General features: G+C 47.9%; 1 protein-coding gene and 1 pseudogene across 5 annotated transcripts in view; both read right to left on the reverse strand.

Moving 5' to 3' along the window:
- LOC142580010 (lysozyme C-1-like) overlaps positions 1 to 13,635 on the reverse strand; it is a 137,937-nt gene that overhangs the window by 102,412 nt on the left and 21,890 nt on the right. The gene's annotated exons all lie outside the window — the stretch shown is intronic.
- On the reverse strand, positions 11,899 to 12,772 carry LOC142578100 (uncharacterized; annotated as a pseudogene).

Here is a 13,635-nt window from a genome sequence, read left to right on the forward strand (position 1 = left end):
AATACTGTCGAATACCGTATGAATTCCGGAGCCGATGCCCGGAGCCGATGAATGCAACGCACGCTCGACGGTCCGCTGATTGCAGTGTCGACGACACCGATGGAAACGAGTCGGCGTCGCGCCCGTAAAGTTGGCTTTGCAGCGGCGCAGTTGAACGTTTGACGTCATTTTGCACCCCGTGGTAGCGCTCGGCGAATAGCGGTGCGAGCGGCGACGGAAACGTTATGCGGAACTCTACTCCCTGTGGGAGCATATACAGGAACACTACCGCAAGCGAAATTTCTTTCTGCGTTCTCCCGTACCAGAGCTCGAGGATCGCCTCACGCTACGTTACGGGCCCCACCTTTTCTTTCCCCTCTCTTATTTCCGGCGCGGTGCACTTCCGCTGACGGTGTCGCGCGCGAATGTTGCGTTTGTCTCCCTTAGCGTGCACACAATTCCGCGGCCAGATTCCGTGGCCAGGTCAGGGCGTACCCGGAGCCAAGCCAACAGCACCGATCGCCCTGCTACCGCTGCTCATCAGGCGCCAAGCTCCAAGGTCAACAGTGAGGCAGCGAATAGCTGCACAAATAAGAATTTTCGTGAGCCCATTGCCTCGCTGGTGTCTCCGTGCCCACTGGTGAACGTGAACGAGTGGCAGGGATTTGTATGGTGTGCCAGAGTCACACTCGGGGCATGCGATGTCGACTTGGCTGGACATGTTATGTTGAGACCAGCTGGTGCAAGAAAGGGGACAGTCAACGTAAAGCCAGTGACCCCTGCCAGGCGAAGCGTCAGCGGGATGGCTGCACTGTAGGGCGTACCCTGAGCCACGCCGACAGCACCGATCTCCCTGCTGCCGCTGTTCATCAAACTGCCACGCTCCAAGGTAAACAGTGAGGCAACGAATAGCTCCACAAATAAGAATTCTCGTGAGCCCATTGCATCGTTGGTGTCTCCGAGCACACTCCGTACCCAAGGCTGCCGCATGAAACCCGGCTCTGCATATTTCCGTAATTGCGCTCACTTTGAGCTGTCGTGTGGCGCTGCCTGTTTTCAGTTGCGCTGTCCTTTGTCATGAAGGTATTGTAGTGTTTTGTTGCCTTACTTGGAGCTGTGTGTGCCCCAATTTGGTTGCATGGTTCAATTCGGAGAGAAACTGAGTTTTTCATTAGGGAGAGCCAAGTGAAAGGCAAATTTGCTCTTCAAGCTCTTTGTCATGTCGCCATGTGAGGTGCCTTTTCAGTGACGTTGTAGTTAAGTAGTTCAGAACAGTATTAGGACGAAGGTTAGAGGGACTAAACGGTGCATTTGTGTGTCTGGTATCGGGATCGCTCGAATTGCGTGAAACTAGCAAGTTTTGCAGGATGCGAAGAAAGGAGGAAATTGCTGTCGGTGCGCAATTTGCCTATAACCTCTAGACATCCGTTATCGTGGTGTTTAACTATGCCGTTTAGCAATAATGATGTAGACAAGAGGGAAAAACTTTTATTGCTTCAAAGAATTGTCATGGAATCGCTCGGAGCCCCTTTAGACCCAGGCCACTGGCCTTGGCCGCCCACTTAACCGGTCCCGGGAGCCACCGTAATGACCTCAACCAATGCCCGAGAGATTCTCGCTCATAAGCGTACAACCAGAAAAAGAATACCCTCCTCTTACTCACAACTCAGTGGAGAGGAAGCCACCAGCTGGCGCAAAATTCACACAGGGGTATTCCCCACCTTGAATATCAGACACGAGAACTGACAAACAGGTTCTTTGTTGGGGATTCATTACGAGCACAGTAACGCGAGAGATGAGGTCATGTGCCCGTCGTATTCCCGTGCGTTGTGTTACAACGCACTCATGGAATATTGCGTGCGCCACACAATGCTGTTATCGCTTGCGCTTCAGGTTCTCGATTGTGTTTTGTCGCATTTCGTCCAGCGCGAGTGGTATGTCATGGTCTTAGGAAGAATTTTGTATCCGATATGGGACGGCCACATTCAATTTTCTTTGGCGCCTGGGAATGGTAGCACTATATTGCGCTGCCCGTAGTTTTGTTCTTGTTATAGTCTTGCCTGTTTCGCGAATGGATACCGCATACGTGCTGCGCAACTCGCTAGTGGATACTGTATATGTGAGTCGTGAGTACCCTTGGCGTAAGATATCCTGTTACTCCAAGCAGTCAGGATTATTTGCAGTTTGTGACTGCGTCGGACTACGCTGCGCGACCTTCGCAGCACTTAGTCGGCCGCCGGCCGAGTTCTTGCGTGTGCCATGTGTACGCACGGAGTCTGAGAAGTGCACAACGGGCTCGAAACGTCGCCGGAATCATCTTAGGGACCCTGGACTGAGGGTTCCTTCCACACTGCTCTCGCCATTCAAATATTATTAATAAAGATGTTTTACTCTCTCTCGCGCGCGCGGTTGTCTTTTTTCGATTTGTGCACTGTTCGTGCATTTCGCGGAACATGGCAGGCCGCGGTTCTTGGTTCTTCTACAGCAAATTTTCCTCGCGTATGTCAGACTGAGGAACCACTATTTAGGCATGTCAGTTCACTAAGTTGATTGCTAAAATCAAATAACATTTGTTTCTTAGATTCCGTGTGATATGGGTTGTTTACACAGCCATTTTAGTCGTAGCACTGCGCAGTTGATTCGTGCATCATTAATTGCATAGATTGGTCTTTGCCTGGATGTCCAAGTAGAAAATGTGATTACAAGGCCGCTGTGTGCCAATAGCTACAGGTGTATTAGACCAATGCATGGTGACTTAGCATGGTGTCTTGAATGGTAGTCAGACTAAAACGGGCCAATACTTTAAGGATATATTAGCATCAATTATTCTTGCTCTCTTGCAATTTGCCAACTGGTCATTCTCATTCACTCCACTTGTATCAAAAGAGTGGCCTGTGGAGCAAGGGCGGGAGAACATGTGAACATACAGTGGGGCATTTTCCCTCGTTTGCTTTAAAGGACGTCCTCCAAATCGTTTAAGGAATGCAAGCAATCGTATTGCTAGAACAGGAAGGGAGAGTGAACGGAATTTACTTCGTCATTACATGAGCTGTTGCTAATTTCAGTTGCAATGCTTGGTACACTAAAGGAAGAACCTACATATTATATGCTCGTTTCATTGAACAGCCTGTTAAAAACAATTTCAGCAATAATTTTTTTTATATTTAGCCTTGCTCATGGTTATTTTTATGGTCTGGATACAGTGCTGTAGTTGCATATTTTGTGTACATAGCTCTTTTGTAAGTTATAATAAAATTTACTATGTTTTTCCGGTTGTAGCCTAATTGTGCTGTTATATGTTTCTTTAGAAGCTGAAAGAAATGAGAAATAATGTGTAGACCTGCCCATTTATATAGAAAGTACAGTTAGAGGGAACACTTCAGTGCTACCAAGTGAAGAGCAAGTGTAAATATATACACACATATATATATATATATATATATATATATATATATATATATATATATATTGTTGCAGGAGGAAAGCAGGCCCAAGAGTGTAAAATAATGTATATTTACAACTGAGGTTAATGGCGTTCAGGCAACTGCCAGACTTCGTCTTTCTCTCATCCAATCCAACTTCTTCCTTCCCTTCACCGTAACATCACCCTCCCGGCGGAGTAGCTCCGTCCCGGTGCAAGTTATAAAGCATCACTTAATGGGGGGACATAGGGCTTCAGCCTGGTGACGTGAACAACATCGCTGGTGACGTTGGGGGGCACTGAAGGCTGACCGATTGGGGCGATCTCGTATGTCACGTCGGACAGTTGGCGTAAGATCTGGTACGGACCAGAATAACGGCGAAGTAGTTTTTCCGACAAGCCGACGCGACGTGAAGGCGTCCAGAGAAGGACAAGGGAACTAGGTGAAAAATGGGAGTCTCGGTGCCGAAGGTCGTAGCGTCGCTTTTGAGAAGCTTGCGAGACTGCTAGGCGATGACGGGTGACTTCTCGGGCCTGGGCGGCTAAGTCAATAGCATCGCGAGCCTAACCAGTGCTGGGTGATTGTACTGCGGAAGGTAGCTACGTGTCAAAGGGCAAGGTGGGGTCGCGGCCATACAACAGGTAAAATGGTGAAAATCCCGCAGTGTCGTGACGGGACGAGTTGTATGCGAAAGTGATGTATGGTAAAGCGACGTCTCAGTCGCAGTGATCGTCGGAAACGTACATCGCCAGCATTTCAGTTAGCGTGCGGTTGAGTCGCTCGGTGAGGCCGTTCGTTTGAGGGTGGTACGCGGTAGCAATCAGGTGATCTGTAGAACAGGAGCGGAGCAGATCGTCGACGACCTTCGATAGAAAGTAGCGGCCGCGATCCGTCAGCAACTGGTGAGGGGCGCCGTGGTGCAGGATGACGTCGTATAGTAAGAAGTCGGCGACATCTGTAGCGCAGCTGGTTGGTAGCGCTTGTGGGATGGCATACCTCGTGGCATAATTGGTTGCTACAGCAATCCATTTGTTTCCTTTGATGTAAATTGGAAAAATGCCAAGGAGATCTAGGCCAACCCGGAAGAAGGGCTCTGTAGGGATATCAATTGGTTGCAGCAAACCAGCGGGAGGCGTAGCAGGCGTCTTCCGGCGCTGACACAGGTCGCAAGAAGCGACATAACGGCGCACAGAGCGATAAATGCCGGGCCAGAAGAAGCGTCGCCGCAGGCGGTCGTATGTACGAGTGATGCCCAGATGTCCAGCAGTAGGAGCGTCGTGAAGTTGCCGGAGCACGGCTAGTCGAAGGTGCCTGGGAACGACTAGGAGGAGCTCCGGGCCGTCAGGACGAACGCTACGACGGTATAATGTTCCATCGCGCAAGGTGAACATCCGGAGGGACGGGTCATTGGGCGAGGAGCTTAGGCGTTCCATAAGTGTTCGAAGAACAGGATCTTTGCGCTGCTCGGCGCCAATATGGAGGAAGCCGCAGAGGGATATAACACTGATGTCCGAATCTGCATCGGTATCGTCCGGTTGATCCACGGGATTGCGGGACAGGCAGTCAGCGTCTTTATGCAGGCGCTCTGACTTATACATAATAGAAAATGTATATTCTTGTAGACGCAAAGCCCAACGTGCAAGTCGTCCAGTTGGGTCCTTCAAAGAGGAGAGCCAGCAGAGGGCGTGATGATCGGTTACGACGCAGAAGCTCCGACTGAAAACGTACGGTCGAAATTTCGCGACCGCCCATACGAGCGCGAGACATTCTCTCTCAGTAATGAAGTAATTTCGCTCGGGCGTGGAAAGAAGGCGGCTAGCGTAAGCGATGACACGGTCTTGACCCTGTTTACGCTGAGCCAGGACAGCGCCGATGCCATGACCACTCGCGTCAGTTCGTACTTCAGTGGGCGCAGAAGGGTCATAGTGCGACAGAATTGGGGAAGTAGTAAGCCGGTCAATCAAGGCAGAGAACGCTTTCTCCCGCAGTGGTCACCAAGAGAAAGAGACGTCTTTCGTAAGGTCAGTTAGAGGGTGAGCTATGTCGGCAAAATTTTTCACAAATCGCTGGAAATAAGAGCATAAGCCCAGAAAACTACGGACATCGTTTGTGGAACAAGGTACAAGAAAATTTCGCACGGCGTGAACTTTTTGTGGATCAGGTTGGATTCCGGCGGCGTTTACGAGATGGCCGAGCATGTTAATTTCACGGCGACCGAAATGGCACTTGGAGGAGTTTAGCTGAAGGCCCGCCCTGCGAAACATGGAGAGTATGGTTGTGAGGCGCCGCAGATGGCTCTCAAAGTTCAGCGAAAACAAAATCACATCGTCGAAATAACAGAGACATGTAGACCACTTCAAGCCGCGCAAGAGAGAGTCCATCATCCGCTCGAATGTAGCTGGCGCATTGCATAATCCAAAGGGCATGACTTTAAATTGGTACAGACCGTCCGGTGTGACGAAGGCAGTTTTCTCGCGGTCCATCTCATCGACGCTAATCTGCCAATAAGCGGAGCGAAGGTCAATTGATGAAAAGTATTGGTATCCGTGAAGGCAGTCAAGAGCGTCATCAATGCGAGGCAGGGGATAAACATCCTTCTTTGTTATACTGTTGAGGTGACGGTAGTCAACGCAGAAGCGCCGCGAGTTGTCTTTCTTCTTTACTAAGACAACTTGTGATGCCCACGGGCTACTTGAAGGTTCAGTGATGTCCTTGTCCATCATCCTGTCTACCTCTTCTTGTATGATGGCCCTTTCTGTTGCGGAGACACGATATGGCCGCCTATGAATGGGGCTGGCGTCACCGGTGTTGATGCGATGCGTGACAACAGATGTCTGGGCAAGTGGGCGGTCGTCCAAATCAAAGATGTCCCGATAAGATGACAGGAGGTGACGAAGAGCTGCTGTTTGCTCGGAAGGAAGGTCGGGGGCGATCATCTTAGAAACATCGTCCGTAGGCGTCGAGTGCGGAGGAGTGGGTGACAATGGTCCGTTGGTACTGAGGAAGGATTCAGAGGTCAAAGAAGAAACCTCAAATTCTTCCAAAGGAGTGATATGCGCTATGGCGATACCGTGTGGCAGCAGGCGATACCGTGTGGCAGCACATGCGACGAAAATCCAAATTGAGGATGGGCATGCGAGTGCAGTTTTCCCGGATCCGGACTAAGGTGCTCGGAAGGGCAATATTGCGCGACAAAACCACGTCAGTAAGCGGCGACACGACGTACTCGCCATCAGGTACGGGAGGACAGGGCGTCAGGAGGACATTTGTAGCCGCTTGTGGAGACAGTCTTGCAAACTCAGCAGAACATAAGCGGTGTGAAGCACAAGTTGTTGTGTCGGCAGGAAGCGGCAGATCCAACTGTACAACTCCTGCGGAGCAGTCAATTTGGGCAGAGTGTCTCGAAAGGAAGTCGAGGCCGAGAATTAGGTCGTGCGGACAGTGTTCAAAGACGATAAATAGAACAACGGTATAATGGCCCCAATGGTCACACGTGCTGTGTACATTCCAAGGACAGGTGAAGTACTCCCATCGGCGACTCGCACAGTGCCCAGTACGGTGGGTGTCAGAACCTTCTTGAGCCTTCGGCGGAGAGCAGCGCTCATAACTGAAAGCTGCGCTCCTGTATCAACGAGAGGTCTAACAGGAACGCCATCAACTTCAATGTCCAGTAGGTTTCCACATGTAGGCAGAGTCAACAGAGGATTTGTGGGCCTGGTCGTAGTTGCAGCTTCACCTCCGGGAGCTGCACCGCCTAGTTTCCCGAAGCGAAGCGACCGGTTGCAGAAGGCGACGAATAGCGGTGAACGAGAGGCGAACGGAACGGAACGAGCGGAGACGGGGAGCGGCTAGATCTTGGTGGAGCACTGTCGGCGTTGATGTTCCTAGTCGGCATATAGGGCGAGAAAGTGAGATTGTCTGGTACTTGGCGGTAGTGACTCGGAGACGACCACCGAGGAGGCGACAACTAGTAGTTGCGGCAATGACGGGCGATGTGTCTAATACCGAAACAATTAATCCGCTGTGCGCCAGTCAGCTGGGTTGCGACGGGGTGGCGGAAAGCTTCGCGTCTGGGAGCGAGCGGCCGGAGAAATCTGGTAGGTGTTTGTATGACGGACCGAGCAGAGAGATGGAATGCCCAAACTTGCTATTTCCTCCCGAACGACCGCTTGTATAAGGGAGATAGCGGGCACGCTTTCCCGACAGTCGGGACGAACTGGAGCCGGAGCCATGGCCTCAAGCTCACGGCGAACGATGCGTGATATCTTCCGGTCCTGCGGGCTGAAGGAACCGCGGCGGGTCTTCGCAAGAAGATGTCGCGGCGGTGTTGGGCAATCGGTCGAAAGTTTGAGCGACGCGGCGGCACTTCGCTTGTTCGAAGCGCCGGCACTCCTTTATAATTGCATCGACAGTGGCACAATCCTTACACATCAGTAGATTGAATGCATCGTCTGCAATACCTTTCAGTATGTGACCAATCTTGTCTGCCTCGGTCATGTTGTCATCAGCCTTGCGACAGAGGGCCAGCACATCCTGTATGTACATGACATAGGATTCTGTGGACGTCTGAGCGCGGCACGCAAGTTCTTTTTTTGCTGCCAGCTGACGACCGACAGGTCTGTCAAACAGGTCCCGCATTTTTTCTTTGCAGACATCCCAGCTCGTTAGGTCAGCTTCGTGTGTGTCGTACCATTGCTTCGCAGTTCCTCTTAGATAAGCTATCACGCTTGCTAGCATCATTGTTGGATCCCACCTGTTGTTGTCGCACACTCGCTCGTACATCGTAAGCCAGTCCTCGACGTCGGCGTTGTCCGTGCCACAAAATGTCCCTGGGTCCCGCGGATGAGTGAGGATGACCGTTGGCACGGGCTGCTGAGGCGTTGACGCTTGTGTCGGTTGATTTGCCATTGTGGCGGCAGGTAGATGACGTCCGCTGCGAAGTTCCGTGATTGTACCCCGCACCTTCCACCAAAATGTTGCAGGAAGAAAGCAGGCCCACGAGTGGGAAATAATGTGTATTTACAACTGAGGTTAATGGCGTTCAGGCAACTGCCAGACTTCGTCTTCCTCTCATCCAATCCAACGTCTTCCTTCCCTTCACCGTAACAATATATATACATATATGTATATTTTTATATATATATACATTATATATATATATATATATATATATATATATATATATATATATATATATATATATATATATATATATATATATATATATATATATATATATATATATATATATATATATATATATATATATATATATATGTCAGCGGCGGTATCTGGGCAATCTTTCTCGCGAAACCACTGCATCTGCATTCAAAACGTTTCCACTACGTGCGTAGTGCAGCATACAGGTCCACTTAGACAAAATATAGCACCGTGTAAATATCTGGGCATACGTATCTAGCGCGGCAAGTGTGTCTACATTGAAAACATTTCAACTACCAGCATGCATGACAGTTCCATTGCCAGCAGTACTGCAGAATCTCAAGTGGTGTGCACCCGAGCTGTTCATCAATGGAACTCTGCCTGGACTAGCGAAATATTTTTGGATATGAAAGTGCGGCTGAAGTGGTAAATCATTTGCTCGGGGCAACATGTGTGAAGCTTTTTTGTCCTTCAGGGTGTCTTGTTTAATTTATGAGACTGGAGATGTGTGCAAAGTGTAACATGGCGGTGTACTATTGTATTCACTGTTTTGAAAATTATTCATTGCGACCTGTTTTTGTAAGAGTGGTGCATATGTCCCCTTGTAGTGGGCGGTTTGGATAAACCGGTTCCTATTACGATCATTGCTTCCTTGGTTACTAAAATGCACCTTCTAGTGCATTCCAGTACATTTCCTGGTTTATATAAGTTTCTATTATGAGGCTTGGGCGTCCATTTCTCGTGTGCGGTTATCTTATCTTATATTATCTAAGGTTATCTTATTTATGTAGCATTACTCAGTCTCATCATACACTGCATTACAGCAGTGCTCACGTTTTGCACTGATTTCGCCGTTTGATTATTCAATACTATTTTCACTTGATTGTTGCCTTATGGTTTTATGGTGCTTTTAATTCTCACACCATTGCATTTTGATTTACCCTGAAGCACGATTTTCAGTTTTGACATGTTCGCATTGTTTTGTTTTTATCACAGGATTGTTTTAATGGTATGCGTCATTATGGCTTTTTGTGTTCTTTTCAAGCTTCTAGATTATTGTTAACATTGCTTGAAGGCAGCTACCACGCGATTCGATATGCGCATTTTCAGTATGCTTCTTGTAGTTGTTGTGATATCAATTTCTAAATCAATCTAGTCTGTTCATCTGATAACATGTGTTCTTTCGTAAGCTAAATGAAAAACTGCAGCACATTCCGTGTTTTTTGCTGTTCATCACTATGTGTACTTATGAATTTTGTTTGTGTATGTTTTAGTGATTGTTGAGCAGTCTTTAGTTCATTAAAAATTGTTTTTGCGAGCTGGAGCGATCGTTGATGTACTTTCAATTGGATTTACTTTGCTTTCAACATGAATTTTGTTCAAACCTTGCATAAGTATTACATTTTCAATAAAGTGTTACTTTGTCATAATGTTCTCAAATCATGCACTCTTGGCTCAACAGTCCTGGCGTGGCCGCTTGGCAAGACGCGCCCTTTTTTTTTAAGGGGATGTAATTCCCATTTTGGTTTTAAACATTGTTGCTGCTTACCATAGGCGGTATTCCGGATTCATTTTCGGGGACATGTTCATTTCAATGCGACTTGGTAGAGGGTGTGTCGGCCTCTATAGACAAGAATGCTTGGCACTGCGCGAGGAGCGCTGTCGCACTAGACACCGACGCTTCGACTTATCTGGACCCTGTGAAGACAAGCTTCAGACTATCGTAAACCTTTTAAGACGACTTCTAGACCAGTTTTCGATAACTTCTTCAAAGCGCTTAGAAATCATATATGAATAGCCCTGACAAAGGGATATTTGTGTCTTTCGCAATTTATTTCAAGACCAGCTTTTTGCATACGTTTTGAATACCTGCTCTAGATCATGATGAAGGGTGGTCTTTAATGGCGCAAGGGCCAGTTATGGCCAAAAAACGCCCTGACATATGCTAATACATTGTCTTTGTTTTCTGTATGAAATTATAAAACGAGTTACAAATTGTAGTTGTAATGCGGCTGTGAAAGGGTCTGAAACGGGTCGCTGTGAAGTGCATAAAATATATCAGGATCAAGCTAATGTCAGTGACTCGTGATACAAGCTATGAACATAAAAGTTTCGCCACGAGGAAGTGACAATAAAATTCAAACAAGCACGACGTCCTCCATAGGGCTCTTGAAGTTAAGTGCTGAGAGCCACGTGCTGTAAAAATTTTGCGCTACGGATACAGCCTCGAAGGGAAGGCTGCGCTGCACATGACCCTGCCAAATTATTTCTAATATGTTTCCTGAATCTAAAAAGCTAAAAACTGATTTCAGGTTAAAAATCGGTTCGTTACTAAGGAGGAATGCTGGATGGAGTAGAATGTGCTGAAGATACTCAGAATAAAAGTACTTTTTCCGCTAAGTTTCTATTTCCCTACATTGTATGACGACCTGGAGCAGTGCAAGGCTGTCACCACGCCTTCGATATGATCACTTCCCCTTAGTAGGTAAGAGTGGGTACCGAAGGTATGACCTATTCTTAATCGATAGAGGAGCACTTCCTTGTATCTGGCTGTTTCCTCCAATATGAAACAGAAAGAAGATAAAAACTTGAAAAAAAGTGGATCGGGAGCGCCGTCGAAGGCATCGCATTGGCCACATCTATAACAAATGAATTTCCTGATGGACGCGATGGAAATCAGGCGGTAGGTGGCGGTAACAGTAATTGTTCTGCGCGAGTTTGAAATAGAACCTATAACGAAGTCACCGTCACTGAATCGTACGCTGCTTTCAGGAGCATCAGCAACATGGACTGTGGAATAACCGCGGACCCCACTTTGCTTGAAACGCTGCCATTCGGAGCCTTTCGTGAAGCTTGCCGGGACGCTCCAGAAGAGCTGGACACCCCCAGCAGCAATGCACAAGACGAGGCTCCGGAGCCCTCCTATTCATCACGAACTGACAGCGCAAGAGAAAGCCTTAATGCTTCATCGACACCAAGGTCGAGGTCAAAGCGGCAGAAAAGGAAAGATGTAGAAGCGGTAGATGCAGAGCTAAACGCAGTGCGCAATGTGATAGCCGCGCACGAGCCGATGGATTCAAATAGTTTATTCGTAATGTCCTTCAAACCGCACCTAGAAAATACACCGCAGGATATGCGTGCAGATTTAAAGGTGGAGCTTCTCCACCTTTGCTTTACTGATAGTGAGGGGCGTCATCCTTATTCACTGCACATGAACGATTACTAACCACATAATGAAAACAAAGAAAGATAAAGGAACATTCTTGCGTCCATATTTTCTTTTATTGAGTGCTTAGTTCACATACATTGTAGTTAATAATGGGGTAAAAGTCGTGCCCTAGGGACGCAGTCCGGTGGCCGCGCTGTGCCAAGACACGGATCCTTGAGGGCTTACAAAATACGAGCGAAAAACATGTCTCGTCTCAGCTTCTCACATGCTGTAATTATGGCCCATAGGAGGCTGTAGTTCGAGCATGGCGCTCCCTTCTGTTTCGACGGCTTAGCGCCACTGGCCGTCCGTTACGTTTCCATGTTCATCTTCTAGCTTTCTCGGCATAATTGGAAGGCGTCTAGAACAAGTATTGACATAAAAAATGGTGGAGGACGCACGAGGCCATCACAACATAGTCTACGTTTTCTGGCCACAGGTTAATGGCTCTCCTAAATATTCTGAAAATCGAAGCCATAACACCGAAAGCGTTCTCCACACGCATCCTGCGTGGAACAGGTTTATAAAGAAACAATTGGTGAGTAATGCAAGTAACGAGTGTGGCTCGCTTAGCGGCAAAGCAATAAGAAATAAAGGCAAAAAATAACGATGTTGAATAGGAGCTAACATTACATTCGATAAAAGGCGGTAGACATCAGCCACTATTACAATTAATAAGAAATTCATGCTGTCGCGATCACCTTGCGCGGCTCAGACGATAACTGAAGATTCTGTTGTCATCTTCAAGCCGATTTAATGGATAAGGCCTAGGAAAATCGGGCCGAAGCTGGAAAGCTTCATCTCCCACAAACACATGGGGTGCTATGATTGTCGTCTTGGGTGGACGCTGCGATGGAGGGAGACAGAGTAGGCCGTTCTCGAGAGACCGGCCAAACCTTGAGTTGCTGAACGTTCCCCTGCCACGCTGTCTCCCGCAGGCGGCGACATCTACGGCCACGTACTTCAGGTCACTATCCACCACTGCCATCAAAACAATAGAGTAGGAACCCTACAAAGAAAGCGAAGTTGGCCATGACGGACGGACATAAAAATTATTTGAAGACAGGGCTACATGAGTGGTTCGTTTGTTTCATCTACGTTTTGTGTCATGTATCTTGCACCAGAGAACATATCCATAATTTAAGAGCTTCTACACAATCATTACCTTGTAGTTGTAATACAAGCTGTCGGAATTTGGCGGCATCAGAATTTGAACGTGTTTTCCGTCCACCACGCCAACACAAATGGTATGGTATGGTATGAAGAACTTTATTGGGTCCTGAAGGTCAACCCTAGGTTGGCGCGGGCCGCTCCCACGTTGGGACTGTTAGGCCGAGCCCTTCAGCCACATCGCGGGCCTTCTGGACTGCCCGAAATTGGTCAGAGAGTGATTCGCTGTGTAGCATTTGCCGCCACCATTCATGTTCCTTGTCACAGTCTGTGAAGACCGCGGGGCACTGCCAAAGCATGTAGTCAAGAGTAATGATGCCATTGCACTTATTACAGTTGGTTTGAGTTTCCCTCTCCGGATAGATCCTGTTAATAAAATCTGGACTTGGGTATGTTCTTCTCTGTAGCAAACGTAATGTGACCACTTGGGCTCTGCAAAGCTTACCATGTGGCAATGGGTATTCCCTTCTGCTTAAATAATAATGCTTCGTGATTTCGTTATATGTTAATAATCGATCCCTGTGTTCCCCGGCTGAAGTGTAAGTTGCTCGGTCGTGAAGAGCACGGCTAGAAAGTCCTCGTGCTGCTTCATTTGCCACCTCATTGAGGTTTCTCCGAGCTCCGTCCACCACCCCCAGATGTGCAGGAAACCAGCGGATTTCAATCCTCTCACTGTTGACCTTCTTTAGTAATTTT

Source organism: Dermacentor variabilis, chromosome 4, assembly GCF_050947875.1.
Source record: "Dermacentor variabilis isolate Ectoservices chromosome 4, ASM5094787v1, whole genome shotgun sequence".
In the NCBI taxonomy this organism is placed as follows: Eukaryota; Metazoa; Arthropoda; class Arachnida; order Ixodida; family Ixodidae; genus Dermacentor; species Dermacentor variabilis.